The following is a 24812-nucleotide window of genomic DNA, read 5'->3' as shown; positions in this document are numbered from 1 at the left end:
TAAATTTTATAGAATTCAGCTTGGGAAGCTCTGACCTCTGGTTTGAGGCTCATAGGGGACAACATGGATATACACAGAAATAAGAAGGGAGGAAGACTTCTCAGTACAAACTATACCCATCTCCAATCCTGTCAGCATTCACAGACACAGTACAGGAGGACATAAACAAGTTAGCAGTGCCAGCCCAGCCCAACCCAAGGGCATAACCATAGTCATCTGAGTTATTTCCCCAATGGAGGGATTAGTGCTTTACCCATCTGGCTCCATTCAGGACTTTTATCTATATTCAGCTTTGTTTCTCCTCTCTGGCCTCTCTACCCCTTATATCCACATTTGTCCCCAAGACCATCACTTATCACCTAGAGTCAGAACTTCAGCACTATCCTGGTTTTTTTCCAGTTTCCACCAGTGGCTTAGCATAGTCTGTATGCCTCTAACACGGTAAGGGAAGAGGAAGAATTTAGGTTTATGTATTCCTCCCCAAATCCCCCCATCAGTCATTGCTCTTCACATGCAGTTTTGAGTATAACAGCTTTGAATTCTCTAAATTTGCATAATGATTTATAACTTAACTTATTTTTGCAGGAACATTTTATTTTTAAAGTATACTGGCTATAAAGAGTAGGCCCCAAGCATTGTATTATACTTTTAAGAATATAGTTTTCCCATTAAAACAAAGTTATTCATTTTGTAAAAATTTACTGCAAATAGTGGCTATATAAATCCCAGGCAACAGAAAAAGTACAATCCCGAAATATTCTGTAGTTCTATGTACATAATATTTCCACTTGATTGTGGAATGTGGTGTTTTGTTTTTACTTTCCTATACTGTTTCTCAGGAGGCCCTATTCTTCCCTGGGGTAATTTTTAGCACAACAAGAAAAGAAAAATGTCCCTCCACTCCAAGTCTAAGGCTTGCTGTGCTTGATTACCTATCAATCTCAGGAGCTTTAGTTCCTGAGCCTCACTGATGTGAGTCCGGTTTTCAGTAGCTTTTAGGTAATCCTACTATGTGATCTATCTGGTAGTTGAGCAGTATTTTAGAGAAGAAACTATCCTTCCCTCAAAGAGAGCCCCAGGCCTCATCTTTCATTCCTTATTGAAGAATGCCTTTAAGTTTTCTTTCTTCTTGCTTTGGATACGTATTTTGGATACAGGAGTCATTTTAGTATTTGGGCTTAACACAAAACTCTCAAGGTGCTTCGATAGCGAATGAACAATCACTGTAATTGTGGCAGTTCTCCATGTGATTTCCTTCTATTCTTGTGCACATTACATGTGTTCCAAAACAAATGCATCTGACCAGCACTGGATACTAACTTCAACATAGAAGATAACAGATAAATTCATTTTTTTTCCATATTTAGTACTTCCATTTACATTTGGATTTCAAATTTTTCATCCAAGCAAGACAAAAAAATCACTCAATTTACTGTGTCCCACTTTGAAATTGTCTGTTTCTGGTGTTTACTTTCTGGTATTTACTTATGACTCTTTCTAAATATAAGAAATTCATATGTAAATGTTCATGCAATATAGAATACATGATGTTTAAACATAAAATGTATAATATGCAACAAATAATACAAAACATAATACAAATATTATAATATAGCATATGTTGCATTTGTTATATATCGAACACACATATATTAATGCTTGAAATCTGAAATCATAGGTAGCACTTTTGAAGAACAGAAATACAGAGGCTGAATGTTGGTCAATTATACATAGGAGAGCAGAGTAGCAAAAAAATAAACACGAGTTTTAATAAAATTTTTGAGGATGAACTGAGTTGTAAACATGGAACAAAAACAAGGAGAAAGTTCCAAGAGAAGGAACAGCAAACTGAAGGCACTGACATGTGAAACAGCACCACAGTGGCTGAAAACTGAGTCTAATTAAGCTGGGTCACTGAACAATTTGACATTCCTGTTACATATTCCATACAGGATCCATCCTGTGATAGGAACCAGGATGAAATAGATGTTTGCTTAGGTCAGATCAAGTGATAATTTTATGAAAAAAAAAATGTTTTTGACAACGAATTAACTTTATTGAATGAAAACTACATTTAACTATTGTAAATTTGCTTTAAGTATAAATATCTATTTTTAAATACTAAAGATTAAGATTTTGTTGTAAGGTCTTAATTTCCTGTCAATGACTGGTAAAGTGAGTAAATCACCTAACCCCAAGGATAAAATATAGTCTTTTAACACAACAATAGAGACGCAAACTAAATATGGTTAATATGATTTTTACCTATGTTTGATAGAGATTTTCTATTCTAAGAATTTATACTTTCATGTCTCCTTGTTAGGGTTCACATTCTTAATTTTTCTCAATGAATTTGTTCAAAGGTGAATTTAAGTACACTGCACTATTACATTGTTAAGTAGTGCTTATTCAAAAATCTTAAAATTGTGATGCCTTTTTTATTAGTTACATTAGGAACAAATTGCCTGCCTTCTTTATGTGGTGATGTGGTAAGTGGACATCAAAGCATATCTTGGGAATAATTTGTCTTGTACCACAAGCTACTCCTCATAAGCACACAATCGAAGCAAATACCTCTGATTGCAGTGAGTGTCCCTGGTTATCTATCACTGGCCTGTTTCTCTATATAAACATAGGATCTCCCTATGTGCCCCATATAAACTCCCATAAATCCTGTATATGGGCTCAACTGTTCATCTATTTTATTAGAGAACCATGTGTTTAATCCACTGGTATAGTAATATTCTGCTTTTGTTTGGGGGAAAATAATTTTTTTTTATGGTACGTAACAATTTTCTATTTTATTTCAGTACAACTTTCAACATACAGTCTACTACTTTTCAAGATATTTGAAGACTTAAAACAAAATTTCTATTGACTCCTTGCAAACAGTAAAGTTTAAGTAAAATGCTTATATTCTTATTTGAAAACAAAAATCAGGTAAAAAAAAATGGTGGGTGCAAGTTCTGCTCTCTGTTGCAATCTCACTTCAGATTTACTATTCCTTTTCTTCTTTGTATCTGTCCTTCTTTTCTTCATTATTTTCCATAGTCTCTTCTTCATCTTCAACAATCCCATCCCCTTGGTATTTCTCATGAGTCCACTTTGGACTGCTACCTGATTTTTTGAAGTTAAAGCACCCTCTGCCATGTTGAAAAGTACCATGACCTCTTCCTCTTTTGGCCCAATAATCCACACCATCATCTCTGTCATCATGAAAGGTTCCTCGTGGTCGGCTAACTCCTCCAAAATCTGAGTATTCTTTCAGTTCGTGGTGAGTTTTAAACTCTTCTTCTCTTTCCTTCTTACTCTCCTTTTCTTCTTGAAAACTGGGAGAAGGTGATGCTGAAGATGATGAGGATTGAGAATGATATTGCTTTCTACTTTTATGTTTACTGTCATCTTTGTAAGATTTGTATTCCTTGTAATCTTTTGGAATCTTTTCCTGCTTTCTCGATCCACTGGATTCCCTGGAGTCCTTGGAATCCCCCGTTCTTTACTTCTTTCTTTTCTCCAACGATCAATGTCATGCCAAAGATCAGTAGAATCACACCTTAATTTTTTATCTCCCTTTTGATTTTCTTCTTTAAAAACTCTATCTTCTCCTGCTAAATGAGTATGCTTCCTCAGGGCACTTGGAGAGATGCCAATTCTCCTGTGTATCTCAGGGCTCTTTTGCCTGGCACTATATTCTTCAGTGGCTTTCTTATATGAAGTGAACCTCCTGTTTAGAGTCACTGCAGCTGATTTGAAGTATTGCTCTTTAACATGATGAACCAAGGACACAATGTGTTGAATAAATGACTCTGAAGTGCTTTTGATAGCCTGTGGCAACTTAATGTGGTCAAAGATGGTTTGGAATTCTTGTTCTTTCTTGACAGAATGCACAAGTGTACTTGCAAGTAGCCTGTCTTTAGTCAAGGAAGCAGGTCTGTTAGAATCATCAAGTGGAACGGGTGCCATTTTGAGTTTGACTTCAGGTTGATGAGAATCACTGGCTATCATTTTGATCCTAAGTGGGCTCTCCTCTCTGAAGGTAGACTTTTCTCATGCATCCAGATTCTTGTGTACAGGGGGATTGTAATCAAAGAGGTCTTTGAGCTTTTCAGACTTTACCTGCTCAAGTGACTGAGTTTCTTTCTTTTACTGTTGTTCTCTCAGCATTTTTGTTGTCTTCCTTGTGCTTATCTTTTGCAGCTCTAGGCCTTTCCACTACGTAGCCAGTCTCTTTAAGTTTATAGTTTTTTTTCTTCTCTAAATCCATCACTTTCTCTCTTGCCTTTCAGTGAAACTGTGGACTTGTACTTGGGTCCTTCCTCTTCAGTATTCTGGTGAGATGTAGTAGCTGTAGTAGATGTAGTAGTAAAAAAAATAGTAGTAGAAAAATGTAGTAGATGTAGTAGTAAAAAAATGTAGATTTTTTTTTACCCTGATCTGCAAGGACTGACGTCCTCAACTGTCTATAGTCCTCTGTCTCCTCTATGTCATCCCCTTCTGAATCATTAAACTTTTGTTTTCCAGACTCTTTACCACTAAAGTAATCTAGAGCTTCCTGATCTTCCCATTCTCCCTCTGCCCTTCCTTTCTCTGATCCTTTCTCCTTTGGAGCCTCTTTATCCCTGGTATTATCCCTATCAAGAAGGAATACTCTAGACTCTTCATCTGTGAACCTTTTTAAGAATTTTCCTGTTTTTGCAGTTTCCTGATCTACACCATCAGGATAAAATGAAGAACGTCCCCCTAGCTTCATCTCTTAGAGCATTCTGTGGTGTGATTGTCCTTGCAGGGCTTCTTCGTGAAGGGATATGATGAATTGGACTATTCTGAGAAGGACTGTACCAACTAGATCCATTTCCAACAGAACCAGACCCAGACCTTTCAGGTGCTGAATGGAATGTGAATGCTGAGAGGGGGTGTGTTTTTTTTGTTTTTTGTTTTTTTTGTTTTTGTTTTTGTTTTTGTTTTTTTGCAGAGTGAACTGTACTGAACATGGGAGCATCAGAGCAAGATGAACTCTGACTAGGTGGTGTAGTGATCGTTGAAGGACTATGAGGAGATCTGGGACTATTATAAGCTGAAAGGCCAAGCCAAATATCACCAGATGTGGCTGATGATTTGCGAAACTTATCAATAGATTCAGATGGATCATATTCAAATGTATTTTTTGGTTCCTCCTGTGATTTACTTTTCAAAGGATTCTCATCTTGGGGCTCCCCTTCAGCTTTTTTGGTTTGTTTTTCCCGAGACCCTTGTCTTTTAGAGATAGGAGATTTGCTATATGGGGATGAAGAACAAGAAGAAGATGATCTTGGAGACCTAGAAGATCTATATGACTGGTGAGATATGCTTCAGGATCTTTGAGAAGAAACGGATCTTTTTTTTTTTTGGACTCCTGGAACGTGAATGACCTCATCTAGGACTCCTAGAGTGTATTCTATTCCAGACAGGTCTATAACCACCTTGATGGTATCTAACTCCTCCTTGATAATACCCTCTGCCCCTTCCTCTGTACCCATAAGGCCGTCTCATTCCTCTATTATTTCTGTAATCTCGACAATAATCTCTAGAATAAATACGATCTCTACTATGAGATCTTGAGTATGTCCTGGAACGAGACCTAGAACTGTATCTCTTCTTTCTAGAATGTGATCTTGATCTTGATCGAGAACTAGAATGTGATCTAGACTTTGATCTCGAAGAATGTGATCTAGATTTGGAGCGACACTTTCTTTTCTCCTTGGGTTTTATGCAGGATTAAGCACTCAGGTGAAGTCTTTGAGATGTTAAAATTCTTCCTGGAGAAAAAGTTCTGAGAAATTAAACTCTGAATTCAAATTCCTGAAACGCCAAAAGCATGGTTCCCGGGGCCTTATCTCCACTGTAACTACACAGTGGCCATTTCCCAACTCAAGCACAGGAGGAAAACCATAGAGGTATCTTCAATGCGTTAGCTCGTTTCCGTCACTTCCGATTTTTCTGGGAAAAATATTTTTTTACTGGAATCCAAGTTGAAAGGATTCATTGAGCAGAAACATAGAAGCCTTGACACTTTCTACACAAAAGTACTATTAAAAAAACAATTTATGGACAGAAACTCAGTCATTTTTCTTGATTACTCATCTCAGTTATATTATTGTTTATTCAGCATTAGAACTGTCTTGGAAATATGTATATTATCAAATGGAGTTAATATTGCTTCTTTCTGTTCACTGAATGGGCAAATTATTCAGTAGCTGGCAATATTGATGCATTACAATGTAATAGTCATATCCAAATTGCAAGATGACGACATTAATTAGACCAAATTTCTAACTTTTGAATTAAAAAAATTAATATAGATCTCTTAAATGCAATGCAGTTACTAATGTTCATGCTATGTTACTTTAAAAAACAGCTTTGCTGCTGACCTCTCAGAATAAAAGGAATGAATAAATTAAGTTGGGATGCCTTAAAATAGGGAGAAATAACTACACTCAGGGGCACCATGACATGGAGAAGGAACAACAATAACCAAAAAGACAATTTATTAGCACCAAAATAAGAGGTATTATTTATCCTATGGTAAAATAACCATGCTCATACTTAGGCATTTATCAAATATCTACCTACTGTATGCTGTACGTTCTTTAAAATAGAATGTGAGATTTGGGTCTGTGTAGAAGTCGGAGCATGCCCTCCGTCACCATATTTTTTTATTACAAGATTGAGAAAACAATAGACACTTAAGATGCTTTGACTGATTGTGTCTCAGGACACCACAGCTTTGTTTGGAGGTCATTTCTTACTGAATTTCTTACTACTGTGTTTTGAATATTTATTTCCTTATCTCGTTATCATTTTGTTCTTTATAATGGGATTTATACATTTATCTAAATGCCTGCGCTCTGTAAATACCTATCTTGTTATTTTTCTCTACAGCTCCTTGTATGTCAAGGGTTCCTAGAAAATACGTTATTGTTACACAGTAAAGTCTTATATTTTAGAATTATACCTTCAATTCAGAGTTAGAGAGCTTTTTTCCCTGTTCTGGCAAGGTAGCCGATTCAGAGTGTCCGATAGAAAATTATAGCCATTCATCAATGAAGGCGAGGGAGTCATCTTTTATTGTAAAACCTTAGGCTTCTGGATGACTGTAAACTATCATAGACAGAATTACTCCCATTGTACTCCTTGGAGGCCTCTTGCTTTTCAGAAAAGAAAAACAGAGATAGTAAAGTTTGTTTGTTTCTTAACCACGGTCTACCTGGAGACTCCAAATATGCCCTTACTTCAGACTTCTAGATTTTAGGCCCTTCTCCTCAGACAGGGGCCTTTCTGAGAGATTGCGATTAAATTGTGGGATTCAAATTGGTATGATTTACACTGTAATCTCATCTAGTGGTGAAGTTACAAGTGGTTTAGGCCCAGGGACGGCGTTAGTTTATGAATAGATGTGATGATTTTTTACTGGGAGACTAAACAGGCAAGACAGAGGGTTTCCTGTTGCTTTTGTTTTTATATTCTTTTCTTCTCTTTGCACTAGTTGAGCTAGTATTACAAGGCAACTTATCTATAGAGACCAGAAAACCAAAATGAACCACACAAGCTTCCTGCACTTGCAACAGAGAAGATACTGTCCATTTTCTGTAAGAGTTCTGGTATGACAACCCAACCCTTTGATTCCTTTAATTGGGCTGGTAAAATAAAAAGAAAAGTTAATGGCTTTGCTCAGAATGATTGAAACATTATTGCCTCATGTTCTATGTTTCTCACCATATCTTCCTTCCTCACCACAACTATTTTTATTCCCAAATTTTTGCAAGTCTAGAGTTTTAGCATCTGTAGGAACAAATAAATTGTACCATCATGATTGAAGAGAAAGATCGTTAATAAATAAATAAGTAAATAGTAACTCATAATTCACTCAAATATTATGCCTAGAGAGGTATGTCCTCTTTTAAAACAATTTTTTAAATTGTGTATAAAAACTCATTTTATTTCGGGTTAGAAAATTCCTAAAGTGAAGAGGCAACATCGTTTATTAATAAACCTAATGGATATAATTTTACTGCTAATAAAAATATTACCATATGTCATAAACGATACCTTAAATTTAACAGTCAATTTTTCCAATCCTGTACTCCAGAGCCATCAGGGAATAAAGCTCCGTAAAACCAGAATGGGAGAGAAGGACACCAAAAAGTAACTGCCTTGTATGTAACTGACCAAGAAAACAAACTTAAGCTAACTGCAACACAAAATTCCTCAGAAATTCAATTGAGATAAATAGCATTTGTGGATGTTATTTATCAAGAGATGACAGGTAACACACTTTCTCAGGTATTAGAAAACTTTCCACTGTGTATTTGGCCTAAGCCACACGTATCAATTTAAGATTTGTTCTTTCTTATAGGTGTTTTTCAGAGAAGAAAAACCTTTTCAAACATTTATTCAACAAATGTATATTGAGCACATATTATGTGTCAAGAACTGTTTGAAGTGCAGGATGCTCAATTAAGAACAAAACAGACACCCAACCCTACCTTTAGAGAGTTACATTCTAGAAGATGTAATAACTATATTTTTCACGTACATGGACAATTACATAAGGTTATGGATTTATTGTCTCATTTCGACTATGGAAAACAGATTATTATACATAAGTTGATATTTCTACTAGTTCTAAACATTTTCATTCCTATTTCTCTTTATTATTAACACCATTGTAAGCAATATTATCTTAAAATGCTTCTTGTATATTGTGGACTGTTTAAATTCTTTATGAAACAAGGTGAACTAAAATATACAAACAAAAATCAGTGTGAGCAATATTGGAGAATCAAACTAAATAAAAACTACTGAAAATTTAGACTTCTCATAACCTTAGGCATTAACATTTTGAAACTACATGAATATATATTTAAATCAAAGATGCAGGATGATTTATGATAGAAAGCTCTATCACCACAGAAGTTAAGAGGACTGTGATTTAATTATTTCTCTTTCACTGGTTTTATATGTAATAATTTAAAGAGCATGACCTCTCTAAGCCACAAATTATAAAAACCTATTTTATCAAATGGAATGTATACATTTTATATAACTTTTCAGTTAATTGCATATGCTAATCAATTAACAATTAATTTGCTTTCATTAGGTATAAGGATTTCCCCAAGTTTCTTCCAAATCTTGCTAATTGTCTATTACACTTAATTTTATTTATTATTAACCAAAAGCATTATTTATAAGATAAATATGATTATTACCCTCATATTACAGATGAATGAACTGGGGTCAAGGGAAGCTAAGTCACCTGGGTGAGCTAGATTTGAACATAGACAAATATCACAGCTGAAAGACTTAATCACTACATAGCTACAATATTTATTCTGTATGAAATGTGAAAAAAAAACATAGGTGTTAGTATACTTGTGTGGAGATGTAAGAAAAAAACAAAAAAAGTTTAATGCAATAAGTGAAAAACGGGCATTAAAAGTTTAGTCCAAATGGAATTTAGAGCAAGAAGAAAACATCTCTTTGAACATTACTGAAAGGAGCTTCAAGAAGTTGGGGTACAGAATGAGTTTCCTCAGCAAGTTGAGAGATTATTAAGGGAGCAATATTGTACAATCACAGTTATTAGAACTGTAAGATCTTTGAAAGACTACCTGTAGTAGGTACAAAAATGGCCTTTCAAAGTTGCCCATGCCCTTATTCCTGGAACCTGTCAATATATTATATTACTTGCAAAAAGGGACGCTGTAGATGTGTGATTAAGCATTTAGATATTGAGATAGGGATATATCCTGGATTATCCAAGTGTGCCCAGTCTAATCTCTTGAACCCTTAAAATGAGAAAAACTTTCACATATAGAGTCAGAAAGAGATGATAAGACAAGAAACTGTAGAGATTCAAAGCTGGAGATGAATTTGGACAGGGTTTGCTGGCCTTGAAGATGGTGGAAGGAGGGCACAAGCAAAGGCATCTGGTGGACAACAGAGAACTATGCTTCCACAAGGAAACAGGGACTTCAGTTCTGTAACAGCAAAGAAGTGAATTCTGCCAATAATTTGAATGAACAAAGAAAGACATCTTCCCCTAGAGCTTCCAGAAAGGAATGTAGCCATCTAACACATTTGCTTTTAACCCATGTCTGACTTCTGACCTAAACAATTATTAAAAAAAAAAAATTGCATTGTTTTAAGCCCCTGAATTGGTGATAGTTTATTATGGCAGCAACACAAAACTAATACATCATTTGAAAAGAATCTCTGTACCTACACAAGCAAATTATGTGTCCCTTCTAAATTTTTTTAATGTTTATTTATTTATAGAGAGAGAGAGAGAGAGAGGGGGAGAGAGACAGAGACAGAGTGCGAGTGGGGGAGGAGGAGAGAGAGGGAGACACAGAATCTGAGCTGTCAGCACAGAGCTCAATGTGGGGCTCAAACTCACGAACCATGAGATCATGACCTGAGCCGAAGTCAGACGCTTAACCGACTGAGCCACCCAGGCACCCCTGTGTCCCTTCTATTTGTAAGGTATTATATCTTAGATATGTTAGGAGAGATTTTTACATATAACATAGCTGGAAAATGGCAGTTACATCTGAAAAATCCCAGAATGACAAGTATTCATCATGATTTTTAAGACTCTTTGGAAAACAGATTCCAACTCTGTGTCAACTAATATATTCTAGGAGATAAAATTCTTATTAGAAAAGCTTAAGTCTGGGGGCCCCTGGGTGGCTCAGTCAGTTAAGCTTCCGACCCTTGATTTTAGCTCAGGTCATGATTTCATGGTTCATGAGATTGAGGCCTACTTGGGGCTGTGTGCAGACAGTGTGGTATCTGCTTGGGATTCTCTCTCTCTCTCTCTCTCTCTCTCTCTCTCTCTCTCTCTCAAAATAAATAAACAAACATTAAAAAAGAAGAAGAGGAGTGCCTAGGTGGCTCAGTTGGTTAAACATCCAACTCTTGATTTCGGCTCAGGTCATATCTCACAGCTCGTGAGTTCGAGCTCCACATCGGGCTCTGCACTGACAGTGTGGTACCTGCTTGGGATCATCTCTCTCTCTCTCCCTCTCTCTGACCCCCACCCTCCCTTTCATTCTCTTTCTCTCTCTCTCTCCCTCTCAAAATAAATAAATAAAACTTAAAAAAAAGAAGAAAAAAAAATCTTACATCTCAGTAAAAAAGGTTTTCAATTTTGTATAATTAAATTTTTCATAAAATTATAGAACGAGCTAGAGGCAAACTTGAAGATAATCATCTCTTTAAAGTTATATATGAGGGTGCAGAGGGTACAATTTGTATTGTACATGTAAGCTTTAGTTTTTTCCAATTTGAGGAAAGATTTTGGGATAAGTTTTCACATTCAAAAATCTACTTTTCTTTGGTGTCCATATTTGTTTATATTCTATTATCAGGTTATATTGAGAACTACAACACCAACCTCAAAAGGGTCTTCTCCGCCCATGAATCCATAGGCTGTTTAAAGAATCAAATGCTAAAGTGTGAACCTGAGCTCCACCAGAGAAAGCTATTTTGATGATTTATTATGAACATGATTCATTATATCATCACTAAGATGGGAACAACAACATGTATTACAAGGGATACATGGCCAGCACTCCTCACACCATATTTTAGAAACCTTAAACCCAAATTGTGACAGGTAGGTATAAAGAGAATTGATTTAAGCTTCTTTAAAAATGTAAATGCATTCATAACTTTAAGTCTGCACATATATTCCACCCCTGACTTGGACTTCTAAACTGTTTCTATTTTCTTTTGAACCTTTATTTATGGAATTTCCATACTTATTTTATATAAGTGGTATACATATATGGGAAAAGAGCTTAGTAAATCATCTTTGACATATAATAAAATCTTTATAGAAGAACAATGAAAAGACAAATGGTTATCAACATACTTTTTTGTCTTAGTCTTCCTCATATCACTGATACCACGTCTAAAACTTATTCCTTGTTTCCTCCAGCCTATTCATGGAATGAGTACTACAGAAAGGTAGGTAGGACATGGCATTCCAATTCTAGGAATCTTGAAACTCATTATTCCCATTAATTAAGGTTGGTATTTGACATAAAACCAGATTGGAATCCAGCTGTAAATCACTTACACACTCATAACTGCAATGCTTTTTGAGAGAATTGGGTCAGGAAAAGTTCTCAATGATAATTTAGGTTCAAAGTCCTTGGTGTTATGGTCAAAGTCACTATAAGTATATAAGATTGCTTCCTATTTTAGGCAGTATTTCTCTTTGAATAGAAGACCTGTGTTTTTATTTTAAACTAATCACAGTGATTTATAGATGCTGTGAATTATCTCTGCAACAGAATTAGATAGTGACTTTATAGTGACACTTGATGCTTCTTAAATTTTCTAAAGTAGGTCATAAATCAGATAACCTTACAGAAACTTTTAGTCCTTAGAATCACAGTATTGCAAAAAAATATATACAACTTGTCTGTTCCTCTACTACTATTATTTATTTGTATAGCCAACTAATTGTCAAAATGTTCTGAGAGACAGAGAGACAGAGAGAAAGACAAGGGGAGAGAAAAATCAGTTTCTTCCAAAAGAGTTAGATCTATCATCTTTGTAATTGATAAATGAATTCAAAAGGCAATTTTCAGCTCGAGAAAGTTTGATGTTGCTGATGATTGTGGTGCCATTTAATGATGATGACAATGATTATGACGACAGTAACAATGGATATTGTTCAAGAAATGCTTGTGCTAGGCCAGGCTTTCTCATACTTTATCTCATGTGACAGACCATTCACCAATGGGAAAATATGGTAGGAAGGAATGATTTTGATTATGAAGATAAAACAATATCTAAAACTCTTAAAAAGTGAGACAATACAAATGCTATAGATAATCCCTGGGGGAAATTCCACTAATTCCATTAATAAAAGCTATATTAGTTTTGCTTGTAAAACAAACTCTTCCATTGGTGAAGAGAAAAAGAAAAAGTAAAATCATGTTAAATATTTTATCTAAAATGGAAGTTATCAGGAGTAATGCACTTTTTAAAGTGGTTTGGGAAATCATGGTTATAAAATCACAGATTTTAATAATACAAACACATGCATGGTTTCCAAAGTTTTGCTAAAGACACAAATCAGAGGAGGATAAAAGGAAGCCAAGAAGCCTCAAAGGCAGACAACTTCAGGTGGAGACTTGATAGAGTGGCAGGTATTACACATATCCTTCTGCCATAATATCTGAAAAGCAAAGACTGTAAGCACACATGAACCACCTGTTTATCAGGCATTGGACAACACCCTTGCTTTCTGTGGGGGGTCACCACCCAAATTGTGACACGGGGATTGAAGCCTAAAAGTCAAGTCTAACTAGTAGATGCTCAGGGGCTGGGGCTGCTGACTGTGCTGGAATTTGGAAGAAAGGACACCAGAGGTGAAAGAGTTGGGCAGATAAGCAGATCTAGAGCACTGCACAGGGTCTCCTTTAAGGCTCTGCCTAGATACTAACCTGTGCGTGCACTGAGGGAGATTTGGGAGGCCAGGCAGCGAAGAGCTAACGAGGGCAGTGTGATGAATGCTTATTCTGGAGGCATCATATTGTGGGGAGATTATGGACATGGGAATAGCCAAAGTGGAGACACCTCATTGAACATCAGGACATTCTACTGGAACCTGAGAAGGGGGTTTTAGAAGTAGGGCATCTCTAGCCCTTAAGTAAAGAATAGACTTGATCCTGCCTAACAATGCCTGAAACTAAGGTTTGCTGGCATCAGCTGATCTGACTTTTGCTAGAATAAAACTTGATACAATTTTTAGATGGATGCAACAAAATTAAAATATAGTACCTGTGTTCTTCAGGATAAAATTAAAATTACTAGCCATGGCCACTTAGGAAAACAGATGCTAAGACAGAGACTCAAGGATACCTACTTGAAGATTCTGTGGCAAAATTCCCATGTGTGGAGAATTTATCAAGTATCAGTAGGAGAAATACAGTTCTCTGTCTCTCTGTCTTTCTCTCTCTCTCTCTCTCTCAACTACGACGTTAGAACAAAAGACTATGACCATATATATAATTTATAGAGAAGTAATATAGAAGACTTTTGAATTTTCTTATTTTAGCTATTTTCTTTTTAGAATGATCAGAGGGTTGCATAATAAATAGTGATTTACCAAGACCCAATAAGGCAGGGTTTTTATTGTTTGGTTGGTTTTTGTTTTTGTTTTGTTTTGTTTTTGGTATTTAGTCCTTTTTGGGTACTTCTGCTTCTTTAATCATGCCATTTTGTGATAAAAATTAACCCCCACTCTTACTATGTAATTTCATTTTCTCAGGTTATAGTCCACATTTACAATTAAATATAAAGCTGTAATTATCCAAATTTATCTAACACAATATAACTGTTCTGGGAACTCTGAAATACATAAGATGGGCACTGTGGAGAAAGGATATATGCCCCTTTTCAACTGAATCAGGAATGACTGGACACTTACACCTGTGATTCTTAACTGAAAGTTTTGAAGATCAGGGAAAATCAAACACTTTATGAGATTTTTAAAAAAAAAATTAGTTACTGTGAACTAAATCTTTTCTTTGTCAATACTCTTTCTCCCAGGAACCTAGGGAAGGGTCAAATGATACACAACCATGTTTGCAGGTTATCCATTTGTGTATGTGTGCGTGTATGTATTTACATGTAAAGGTTTAGGGAAGTAATGACAGAATGGAAATTGGTACTGGTAACAACTACTCAACACATAAAACAAGAAAACATTTCTCGCCAAGATATCTGATTATCCCTTTGTTTAAAATGTCAAAATCTTTATAAAAGGGGTTACACATTCAGAGCATTGTGAATCCTAGTGAAGAATCCTAATGAAGTCTGATTACTTGTTAACATGTGATTTGTTTCAATAAATTTACAAATCTATCAAATGCAAAAAAAAGATTTACCTTGAAGTGTGGTGGATTTGTGATCATAGAACATTCCTGAAGGTCAAAGACTTTGTTTCCCAAGAGGTCCATTTGGAAGGGGCTTGTCTAATTCCCTACTCTTGCAGATAACTTTCCTCCAGGGACATCTCCAGGAAAAAACAACAACAACAACAACAACAACAAAAGGTAGTAAAAGGAAGAACAGAAGCACTAAAATCTTCAGTGAAGCCTCCACTGTGCATGTGAAACACACTTTTTTTTAAATTTATTTTTTAATGTTTATTATATTTGAGAGAGAGAGAGATACAGAGAGCAAGCAGGGAAGGGGCAGAGAGAGAGGGAGACACAGAATCAGAAGCAGGCTCCAGGCTCGGAGCTGTCAGCACAGAGCCCAATGAGGGGCTTGAACTCACAGACCACGAGATCATGACCTGAGCTGTAGTCAGATGCTTAACCTACTGAGCCCCCCAGGCACCCCCCCACCCCCTGTTTTTGTTTTTTTTTTTTTTTTTTTTTGTTTTTTTTTTTTTTTTAGAGGAGAGAGTGAGCGAGCACAGGAGGAACCTGATCCCACCATCATGGGATCATGACCTGAGCTGAAATCAAGAGTTAGATGCTCAACCAACTGAGCCATCCAGGTGGCCCACGACTGTGGATTTGAAATAAAGTAGCAGTTGGGTGAGTCCCTCATACTTACATGAAACCTGTTTAAGTTACCTTGGACTTCATAAACAGGGCCAGGTTAGGTGAAAAAAAAAAGATTTTTGCCTTCATTTCCAACTTCAAAATAAATGGATTCATTTGTTAACCCATATTTGTATTCCCTTAAGTTTTTTATTTAAAAAAATGTTTTAAGTTTATTTATTTATTTTGAGAGAGAGAGAGATAGTGTGCACAAGCATGAGGGAGAGGCAGGAAGACAGAGAATCCCAAGCAGTTTCTGTGCCTTCAGTGCAGAGCCCTATGCAGGGCTTGAACTCATGAACCATGAGACCATAACCTGAGCCAAAATCAAGAGTATGATGCTTAACTGACTGAGCCACTCAAGTGCCCCAAGTATTCCCGTAAGTTCAATTTCAATACTGACGTTTTTATCTCACTACAGTTAGAAATAAAATATGCAATATCCAATACTGCTGAACTATCATGAAAAATATATCAAAAACCAATGTAACTGACAATTTTTAAAGCTATAAGGAAATTATCTTTAAAATGCTCCCAAATCACTTTTCAAATATTAGGTCATTTTATTTTGTATTCATACACACACACACACACACACACACACACAGTGTAAATATAGACTTTTACATGCAAAAGACTATGACATTTGAACTGAAGAATATGAATATATTTTAATTCATTGTTAACTTTATTTTATAATGTTTCAAAGTGGCAGGTGAAAGTACAACATACTTGTCTTTGAGAATTGAAAAGTGGTCAAAATATACTGTTTTTACTATAATGTCTTATTAAAGATTATTAAAATAGTATTATTTGATGGTTAATCAAACCTTTGGAAAAATGAAATTTGATCTATTTTTTTTTCAGCAAGTGGTTCATTTAAAGATAGTTCTTTGTCTAGCTCTGTCCTAATTAAATCTTCTTCTAGTTCTGCCCTAATTAGAGGCAATATCATTTTCCAAAAACAAACAAATGAATGGGTTGCTTAGAAGTGTAGACCAACCATGGGGGAATAAGAAAATATTGGCTTAGTAAATCTATGAAAATTAAAATAATTGAGTTACTTTTTTACGTAACTGAGTTACTTTAATATTAATCATTCATATTTAACCTACCGTGCTTGTTTGCCATATGCCAGTGAACCAACCCAAAGGTGCCAAAAATTACCATTGATCAATACCTTGAAATTACAGCATTTGAGCTTTAACCTTTAATTCTGCTGTATTGTACTCTGTATTCTATCATTATAATTTGTGGAATTATTAATTCTGGAAACATACCAATGTTATTCAGATCCTTGTAGAATTTTAAAAGTTAACCCTTTCTACTTATAGAGACCATAAAATGGAAGGAAATTCTGTTTTGGATCATAGTGAGCTAATCCCCTTTATTTACAAAAGGACGTGGAAGGGACTAACAAAATATACAGTATGGAACATTCAGATCCTTAGATATTTAATACTTCCTCATGATGAAATAAGACAAAAGCAAATTAAGACTATAGCCAATACACTTAATTAGGAATAATCTTCTGTAGTAGAAAAAGCACTGAATGTGCGATGTCAAGATTAGTAGGCTCTTCACCAATTTTTTGCTTCATTTTGATACATTGCTTAACTGACTAAAACTTTAGTTTGTTTGGGATGCCTGGTGACCTAGTTGGGCAAGCATCCATCTCTCGATTTTGACTCAGGCCATGATCTCACGATGTGTGAGACTGAGCCCTGCATCAGGCTCCACACTGACATTGTGGATCCTGCCTGGGATTCTCTCTCTCCCTCTCTCTCTGCCCTTCTCTCACTCTCTCACACACTTGCTTTCTCTCTCTTAAATAAAGTAAACTTAAAAAAAACACTTTAGTTTACTTACTTATAAATTAATACTGTTAGCCTGGCTTTAAGATACACTTTTACTCTGAAATTCTAGGCCCCTTGTTAAAAATTTATCATAAACATTTGATACTACTGACTTGATGTTTTTTCACTGCTATAAATAATCTTTCAAGTGCATATTATTTAGGTGACAATTCAGTGCAAATGCATATAAGCTTCCTCTTGGTTACCCCAACAAAAGACATACCAAGTGGTTAATTAGTTCTCCTCTGCTCCTAGGGTAACACATGGGATTTTATATGGAGCATGAAATTGTTGCTTTTCTCTGTAACTTACAACAAAGAGGCTTAATTTTGGAATTATGTTGGGAATTCTTAGAAGGCTTATCCTTACAATGCATGGATTACAAAGAAAAAAACATTTACAGAAATGTAAAGATCACTGGTGTGGTGTACTTCAAATACTCCACACAACCAGAACACAGAAGAGACTCCAGATAGAGACCTCCAACTATACAAGAGAGGTACGTTTACATTCAAGTAGAATGATCAAAGATCCAGGGTTACCTAGGACCACTCTCACTGCATGCCTGTCATTCCAATGTAATTCTTAATAGTGCCCCCTTTCATTCTCAAAAGTGTCCTTTGGTTGATAAAGAAATATATATACACACACACACACACACACACACACACACACACACACATATATATATACATACACACACATACATACACACACATACTATCTCTATATAATTTAAAAAAGTTATTTCCATCATATCTTTAATAATTCATTTCAATATGAAATGCCCCACAGACTTTATGCAAACTCCTCAACTACTGCCCTTCCTTTGTTTAGTTTTTACTCTGATTCCTTAAGATTATACTGTTACAGCATTGATGTTTCTTTGCAGTTTCCTCTTCAATTTTTTGGCAATTACAAAAGAAGTGGAATCTCTAATTTATTCCTAGAACAGTGCTAAATGTACAAACTTTATCACAACCTACAAGATATGAAATTAAGTTTGCTTGAGAGTTTTAGTAATACCCCCTTGTAACATAGCTTTAAAAAGAACATGTGTTTATGCTCAAATTAAGTTTATTTAATTTTCCAGTTTCTTAAAAACTGGATGGAGAGGCTACTAATAACTCCATTCTGTAGGTTGTTCTCCCAACACTGTCCATTCAATATATTTAAAAAAATTATAAAACAAACTGGATGGAAAGTTTCTGAAAGTACTTTACTTAAATGTAACTTCACAGTACTTGGCAAATATATGCATTATTAGCTAGAGTGGGTTAGGAATATTACATCAAAAGTTAAACTCAAAGGCTTCCATGAAGATAGGGTACTCCTGCTAGGTAAAAAGCTCTTAATTAATAAATCCCTTTTGTCTTCTAACCTTAGAGATGTATGAGTAGTTACTACAGCATCAGACTTTGCCTCACTGTCTAGGCAAGATAAATGTTTATAATGTGCTTTGGCATGGAAGTAGGTGTAATGGCTAAAAGCTTAACATTGGAATTGAGAAAATTAATTCAAATCTTGGCTCAGTTGCTTTTAAGCTAATTTGGTTTTGTGCACGTTAAAAAAAAAATCTTCAAATGGCTCCATTTCATCAGTTAGAGAAAGACAGATACATGATTTCATTCATATGTGGAATTTGAGAAACACAACAGATGAGTATGGAGGAATGGAAGGAAAAATAAGATACAAAACAAGGGAAGGAGGCAAACCATAACAGATTCTTAAATACAGAGAACAAATAGCATTGCTAGAGGGGAGATGGGTAGGGGAATGTTTCAAATGAGTGATGGGCATTAAGAAGGGTGTATCTGGGGCTGAACACTGGATGTCACACGTAAGAGATGAATCACTAGGTTCTAGTCCTGAAACCAAGACTACACTGAATATTAACTATCTTGATTTTAAATTAAATAAATGTAAGTGATAATGGTGATGATGACGATGACGATGACGATGATGGCAATGACAACCAGCCTCACAGGGATATTGTGAAAAAAAAAGTTATTGCATGGAATTTACTGAGCATACTGTTTGAGACAAATTACTAGCTAATAAATAGTAGTTATATTGTTGATTACTAGGACATTCCTGGCTCTGAAAAAAAAAATGAAACATTTTAAAAGGCAGGTTCTTGGGGAGGGTGAATGAATAGGCAGAGCACAGAGGATTTTTAGGGCAATGAAGTACTCTGTATGATTCTATAATGATGGATATATCTCATTATTCATTTGTCTAAACCCACAGAATATACGCCACCATGAGTGAACTGTAATGTAAGCTTTGGCCTTTGGGTGACTGTGATGAGTCAATGTAAGTTTACAAAATGCACCACTGTCGTGGGGGATGTTGAATATGGGGAGGGTATGCGTATGTGGGAACAGGAGATATATGGGAAATCTCTGTACCTTCCTCTCAGTTTTGTTGAGAACCTAAACATGCTCTAAAAATTAGCCTTAATTTTAAAAAAGGCAGGTACTTAACAAAAAAACAATAGTTGCATATTAATATGCCTTAGTTAAGTAGTAAGTAAGGTGCAAGTGGAAAGTGAATTTACGGAGTGGTTTCATAAATAAAGAAGAAACACAAACTTTGTAAAAATTAACTGTATTTTAAAAATAATTGTGAATATTTATAGATCTAATGCTGCTTGTTTTACTATATTGAAAAGAATGTGATCTTTGTGAATGGCTACCCAACAAAATACTTAGAACTATAATTATATATCTTTAACTTTTTTGATGTGTTTTGCTAATTTGAATAATATAGGTACGTATGTCATGTTCGTACTTAATTTTTAAGTATTTTCACATACTTCAGCATTTTAACATGCAGTTTGAGTATTATATTTATCGTGCATACCACTGGTATACATTTATTACTATCCCTACTATTGTAGGAATTATTGTAGAATTTTGTACACTTAGGTCTTGAGGTTTGCAGTCTATAGAAGTAGGTAATGTGACAGTGCTTGAAATATATGAGAAAACAGACAAAAATAATACAGTTTTCTGTGTATATCCACCCAAAATAAGTATATTTATATTAAGTACATCAATGCACATTAGTATATACCATCATCATTAGTATATACCATTTATTCTTTAAACATATCTGATTGTTTTATAACTAATACACTTTATGTTAAAAGCATTGATGTATATTTTTATATGTAAAATTTAAAATTAGATTATTGTACTCCTTCACGTGAGACTGGAAACATATTTGAAAATGTATTATTGAATTTCCAGCCAACAAATGCTATAGGGAAGTTGTTTTAATTAGTACTGGGCTTTTGAACTCACCTGATTTTTTTCTATATAGGGCACTGTAAAGGAAAGAAAGCATGCATTACAAAGTAGCATTATGATAGTCTGAATAAGGAAACACAATAAAAATTATTAATGGCGTCAATCACATGAACCAGTAGTTTAGTTCCTCCTAGGCTGCGGACTCAAAGTATCCATATCTCATATAAGTTAACCTGCTTCCTAAATGACATTATCGTGAATATGTTGACCACCAAAGAGAAAACATTTCCTTTCCTTCTACAAAGTTTTATTTACCAAATGTTATGGTGGAAACAAAAATAGGCAGAGCTAGCTGGCTTAAAAGTTGAATTATCCAAACATATTCAACAACATAATAATCATTAAATATAAAAAATAGAGCTTTGTCTAGGAAATTCATAAATGGTACATGCATTTGCACATTATCCATATAATAATAATAAGTAAAACACCAGTTTTGGCATGTTAAATCTTGGTTACATTTGTAGGGCTGCTGACAGTAATGACTCTATCTTTGGCTCTCCATCTTACTCATGTTCAGCAGATGACCTCTCTTGGGTCTATGTGTTCCAGTCCCCGTGAACATTAATACATATACCTTAGAAATGCCTGTCAAGGCCAGGATGGGGGGAGGCATGTTTTGGCCTCCCATAAATCTGTGAGAGAAAACATAGTCTTTCCCCTTCCTGATGCATAGGTGGTGGTTCCACAAGATCTAATTACAGGTTAGCTGTCAATTAGTCACATGCAAGCCCTTTGAAATGCATGTGAATCCTTTGATCTCACTACAGTACCCCTCCATGTGTCCCCTTGCTCTGTAAAATCTGTGGACTGTGTTCTAGATTTGTGAAGAATAAATGCACAGCTGAATCACTGTCCACCTGATCCTATCAGTAAATTACCCTGAGTAAACTGTGTGGAGTCACATCTTTGTTTTCTAATCTTAAAATGCCTCCTCAGTGGCACAGGGGATGGGGGGGGGGGCGGAGAATACTTTACTGTCCCTTCTCCACCTTCTAACACATGGATGTCTAAAAAAACACCCTGGCGAGACTACGTACAATAATTACCTTACAGTGTTGTTGTAAGGGTTCAGGGAAAACATAGGGTTACTGCCCAGTGAAATAATAATTTAAATTTGATTTGAAATATCATTTATTTTATACTATAGTCTCATGATCTGGGATCTGGGCTACTCCTATGCATTAGTGCACAGGGATTATAATCATGTTAGCCCTCCTCCTGATTTTATTTTATGCTTGTTTTAACTTTTACTTCTTTTCATGCTCTTTAAAACAAGGATTTTCTATATTTGATATATGATCCCTAAAATCCATCCATCCGTCCAGCCATCCATCCATCCACACTGCTTGTCTGTGTGTTTTCCATCTAGCAATTACTAAGCTATAGAATCCCTCTGGGTTCTAAATTTGATTCACTAAACACTGGCTTTAAGATGACTCCATGTTTTGATGTGTATATTTATTTGCTTCTAACTCATTTTTACTTTTTTTGTTATTATTATTATTGTTATTTAATTTTAGAGAGAATGTAAGAAGGGGAGAGAGGCAGAGGGAGTGAGAGAAAGAATCTCAAGCAGGCTTAACGTTCAGCATGGAGCCCAGTGCACGGCTCTATCCCATGACCCATTGGATCACGACTTGAGCCGAAATCAAGAGTTGGACACTCAACCAAATGAGCCACCCAGGCACCCAGCTTGTACTACTTTTTAAATATATGCCCTCCACATTCTACCTTCCTATCTTTCTTTCATTCTACCTCTGAACATACCCTTTTTCATTCTTCATTTTGCTCACTTTGGCTTTTCTTTCACATTTTATTCATCATTCCCTATTTACTTGCCCCTTTCTAGTATTTCCTACCTCAATCTCCAGTTGCTTTGATAGCTATATAATCCATCATATTATAACTTAAACCAATTAGTCTGTGGCTTCCTGCCCTCTGCTATAAACAGAGGATAGTACCCTCAGGGGAAAACATATGCATGTTAATTTCAACCAATGCATTTTCCTTCATTTAGAGGTCAAACCCCCTCCCTTTTCAGCTTAATTTTATTCACTCTTTAGTACTTTTAAGTATTTCTATATGTTTAAAATTCAAATGTGAAACTCTGTCAAGACTTTAAAATTATCATCTGAAGAAATGCTAGCCTTATTCAAACAACCTTACCTTTATAAATATTCTAACATCAATTTATTTTTTTAACTAAATTTTTTATTAACTAAGTAGAGATGCTGGGTATATTACTATGGACACTAATCTAAATAAAGGCTAGTTTGGTGGCAACTACTCTAATTTCAGATTCAATTTAAAAGAAGAGAAACTTATATTTATGATTGAATCACTCTATTTGTGGCTGCAAATTTTATATAATGCCAATGATTTTTAAAAATTAAAACAGTGTTACATTTTATAGAATTTAACCAGCTTTATAAAAAGCTTTTTACCAAATTTTTAGTCTGAAGACAGCAGAAGGTATTTTTGTGTTATAGGGATACAGCCTAAATTTTAGTCTTTAATGTTTATAATAAAAGTTATTTACTAGGAGAAAACAGGTGATATTTATTGTGTTTTCTGAATCATATTTTTCTCAATATCATGAGAAAGAAAACTTGGTAATTTTAATTTAGCTATATTATAACTTGTCTTATAATCTGTCCATTTATCTACTTCAGGTCAGTTTTGGAAAACATAAGAAAAACAAAAAAACAGTGTTATGTGACTACTGGAAAACAAAATAAACTTTCTGAAATGTTAGGTTTTGATGAAATAAAACAGCTGATTACAATAAATCCAATAAATCACTCAGATACTTAGAGATTTTAAAATAGCAGTTGTATTTTTAAACATAAAAAATAGGAGTTTTATTTAGTTCTTTGCCAATAACCATTATTAACCTGACTTAGATTGGCAAACAATGTTTTCTAAATTTATTTCCTAGGAGAAGAGTTAAGATTACAGAGCAGCAAGAAGACCCTGAGCTTGTCTCATTCCTAAAATGCAGCTAGATCAGCACCAAACCATTTTGAGCACCTAGGAAATTGATCTGAAGATTAACACCACAATCACATAACTTGAGCCACAGAATATGACAGGTATGTGGTATGGAGATGTGAACTCTATGAGAGAAAATCTGTGGAGGGTAGAGAGTTCTTTTCACGGAGAGAGGACAGAGAAAGAGAATGGGGGAGAGTGCCGCACATTGGGATCGTGCAAGAAAAGCACTCCCCCCCCCCCAAAGTAGCTGGAGAGAAAGAGGGAGAAAGAATGAAAACACTCATCGGAGGCCATACAGCCTGTCCATAGGCAAAGGTCCCAGCGGACCTGGAGAGCAGCCATGTTTGCGGGTATTAGGACAAACATGCCAGAGTGTGGTGCAACCTGGTGTTGGCTGTGTGTTGTGATTTGTCATACTCTCTGAACCTCTGCTGGTGGGAGATTGCACGAACACTTTCTGGGGCAAGCTGGCACCTGGTTATTGCTCACAATATCCTCCCCCAGAGAGTCGGTGTAGGTCCAAGCCACAGGGTCTCTGAAATCTGGGGTGTTGAAACACCACTCCATCTGAGACAAAACTATGGAGAGAGGTGCCACCTAGCAGGTGGAAAATTTGGACCGAGGGTAAATGAAGGGAGTGGATGGAGACCTGAGATGAACAAGGTGTGCTTGATTGCTGATTGGTGAGAGGGCAAAGGACACTGGGGAGCTGGGTAAAAGCCCTTTCCACCTCTCCCACATATGCGCATGCACATGAGCACACTGATCCACCCCAGTAAGCTAAGCAGTGCCACCTAGTGGAGAGTGGAGCCATTACACCAAGCCCTGCCCAACTGTGCACTCCAAGCACATCCCCCAGAAGACCAGCACAAGTCACTCCACTTGTTTAGCATATGGACTATAGAGGGCTTCATAGTTTCAGTTCTAAGGGAAAATGGATGTAACTTCATTCAGGTGTCATTCTGTTTGCTGGTTCATTTATTCATTGTTGGGTTTTTTGTTTGTTTGGTTTGTTTTGTTTTTTGCTTCTGTTT

General features: G+C 35.7%; 1 pseudogene; it reads right to left on the bottom strand.

The window, feature by feature from the left end:
- Nucleotides 1-2908: 2908 nt before the first annotated feature.
- Nucleotides 2909-24120, bottom strand: LOC124501949 (bcl-2-associated transcription factor 1-like; annotated as a pseudogene).
- Nucleotides 24121-24812: the final 692 nt, after the last annotated feature.

The sequence above is a fragment of the Lynx rufus genome, unplaced genomic scaffold, assembly GCF_022079265.1.
Source record: "Lynx rufus isolate CCGP_SWC_20201006 ecotype Redwood Valley unplaced genomic scaffold, mLynRuf1.p SCAF_7, whole genome shotgun sequence".
NCBI classification, from domain to species: domain Eukaryota; kingdom Metazoa; phylum Chordata; class Mammalia; order Carnivora; family Felidae; genus Lynx; species Lynx rufus.
The sequence above is the reverse complement of the archived record's forward strand: the minus strand, read 5'-3'. Positions and strand labels throughout refer to the sequence as shown.